Source organism: Fragaria vesca, linkage group LG5, assembly GCF_000184155.1.
Source record: "Fragaria vesca subsp. vesca linkage group LG5, FraVesHawaii_1.0, whole genome shotgun sequence".
NCBI lineage: Eukaryota > Viridiplantae > Streptophyta > Magnoliopsida > Rosales > Rosaceae > Fragaria > Fragaria vesca.
The window spans coordinates 10,070,777-10,074,284 of NC_020495.1; positions in this window are offsets into that span (position 1 = coordinate 10,070,777).

Here is a 3,508-nt window from a genome sequence, read left to right on the forward strand (position 1 = left end):
TCATCCACCATACTCAAATATACTTGGTCTTGCAATATCAATAAACTCACACATACATGACCATCACTGGCCTTCCACTTTAACACCCACAAGTGCTTATTCAATAGAGCAGTTTAATCATCAAAATTTTAAAATAGATCGATCAATAATAAAAAAACAATATATATATATATATATAATGCATGGTATATCAACAAGTAATTAATTCATACCTGCTCTCACAAATGAGAATCACTTCCACATTTTCATGATCGATGGCATCATGAGATCCCCGTACTCGGCAGTAAAACCCGACACTCCGCCGTAAAACACCCCGCACTCGACGGTAAATCCCGGCACTTGGCCGTAAACACCCCGCACTCAGCGGTAAAACCCGGCACTCCGCCGTAAAACACCCCGCACTCAGCGGTAAATCCGGCACTCAGCAATCGAACCCAGCATTGGTGGTAAACCCGACACTCGAGTGGTAAAACCCGGCACTTGGCCGTAACCAGTGTGGTAACGCTACGCCCCCCAGGTAAGACGTGGTCGCACCCACACTAAACCCCGCACTCAGCGGTAAACCCAGTACGGTATCCTATGCCCCTGGGGCAAGACGAGGTCACACCCGTACTGTAAACCCAGCCGAAGCTGTAAACCCAGCATATAGCTGTCAACCCAACCGAAGCTGTAAATCACCCCACACGACATGCCAAAAGGGTATAACCGCCAATAGCCGTCACCCCGCACGAAACGGTAAGGGCAATCACCCTGCAACAACACACATTAGGAACATGTTTAACAGTTGTACATAATAATTAAATCCCAGCACAACGAATAATAGTCTGTATCAATACTGACTATACAATAGCAACTCATCAATTCCAATAGCAGTCATATCAATTATGTACGAGCAATAGTTTACCTGGGGTGAGCAGCATTGAAATCAAAGGCTATTGTCAATATTACATACCGAAATATTGATTGACAAAACTCGATTACATGCTCCAAATTCTCATGGCTGCCAATTCGGAAATTATAAGGGATGTCTTTACTTGCCAGAGAACCACTTCTCTCTTGCTTACATGCCATATAATATGATATACCTCCTTCAAGATCCTTAGCAAAAGAGAAGAACAATAACAGAGGCCCTACAAGACATCGATCACTCCAGATACAATATAGAACCACATCATTTATAAACTCAATTTCAAATTGTGAGTAATAACACGAATAAATTTCACAAAATCAAACATCGGGTTTCACAATACAATACTTATTGAAAAAAAAATTGATATATGTGTTCCACACACTTCACCGAAAATCAACACGATTATTAATACCAGTTCTCAGTCAGTAACACAAATCTATCATATGATAATAATGATCACAGTAATATCAATTTATGTCGTCAATGGTAAGATCACTATTTTAGCATGAGCTGGCTGATTTAACCTCTACACTAAGAGGTCTAAGTTAGTAGGTAATTATAACCTGCTGCTATAGATAACCTGGCAATAACTTGCATTGATAGACCACCCTTACATACTACTTTCCCATATCAATATACACCATTAAATTCTGGAAGTACAATCATTGTACTAGCATGTAGTTTCATCATGATAAATACATCAATCCATCACAATAAAGTACATGCATCCTTCTTATACCGTACTTCTCTTAGGAGTTATCTCAAGTTGAGCACATAATATGCTTGTCCATATAGAAGTCTATGCATAACTCAATTATATAGGAGACTACATATAACAAGACTAAGGACTCGGAAAGATAACTTGATTTCTGGTGGCAAGAGAGTGTCATTTGGCTTAGCTTTTAGGTGATGAACCTTAATCAAGATATTACTTAAAACATAAAACACTTCATGTTAAAGCCCAACGCTAGAATGGGATAAGTTTTCAATTCCATACTTTGTAGATTCCAACCAGAGGATAGGAAAGTCTGTTATCCTTAATCTCTAATAAGTCTCACAAAACACTTACAAAGTATGACAACATTGATATATGGCATATAAGCATTGAAGCTCTAGAAGTCTAAAATCATGATTTAAGATTTCCCAACACTGAGGACATCCAGTGGTGTAATCATGCACTAACACTTTCATGTAGTCAACAGATCAACTGAAGCAATAAGAAGTCAAATAACATGATCAAAACACAGAATCTAGATGTCCATCTTGATTAGTCAAACATCCCTAAAAAACTTTTTTTTTCAACATGCGACGTAACAAACCAGAAAAGCTCAAAGCTGCACGCTATATATCCATATACAGAATATATCAAACAAGTCTTAAAACCACCTAATATATCGATCACAATGATCTGTGTCCAATCATAAATCCATATTATGTATAATTATGATTCAAGCAGTAACTTGTATATATATTGAAACTCTCTCTCTAATTAAGATACAACATACACACTACCAGAAAGTACCCAGAATGAATAGGTATAATGTATCAAACAACCAAACTAATAAATATATGCAGATGCTAAACATATAGTTATACACCCAGATTAAAGTAATATACCTGAAGGTTGCTCTAAAAGCCAGCCTTCTAGTCCTTTAGTTACAATCAACAATAAGTCATGCGCAGCATCTATCCTCATAACTCATCATCCCTCAGGTTCATACCTAAAACCTCACACAAACAATGCAATTCTGAGGTTTATTGTGCTTCTCATTTCAACCAAATAAACAAAATTTCAGCACAATAGAAATGCCCTTATCAAGTTTTCCACTAAAAGTTCAAGGCATGGACCAAAAGACATGGATTCTCAGATGACTTAACAACGAATGCAAAACAAAGCTCAGCCGCATCGAAACTGAATAAACAGTAATAATAAATTTTTTTTTTTTCCGATTACAATACAAGTCAGTAACCCCAAATAATAGGAAGTTAAAGGCTGTATCAGAACATAATCATACATGATTTCTCTTTAACTAAAGAAATCCAAACCAAATTTCAGCAGCAGAGAAATAAGAGCCAACCAAAGAAGGAAACAACAAGGAAACGCTAAGCTCTTACCCTCAGAGATCATATCCCCGCTTTGATACCATTTGTAACACCCACTGCAACTTCTGTAACTATTACAAACACCAATTCAAAGTAAAAGTCAAAAAATTACCTTGAGACTGATTAGATCAAAACTCTAGGATTCGAAGTTTCCTTTGATTCTCCATCCACGTTTTGAATCGACTCAAACCATTTAGAGGGTTTACTATGCTAGAAAACCCCAACAAAACTAGGGTGGTCTCGCCGGAATAGATGACCGGAGGAGGGAGAATGAACCGGGACACCATAACGGGTCCAAACGAACTGTTTTTGGCTAGCTGGGATTTATACACCTTGAATTGATCTACAAGGCAATCATGGATAGATGGCGAGGAAGAGACGAAGAGAACGGAACCAACAGCGTCCAATTCCGTCGCCGGACGGAGGAGAAACGACCGGAAAACTTTTCCGGGTTCCTTCGGTGGTGAGAGAGAGAGACAGAAGAAGAAGGCTGCT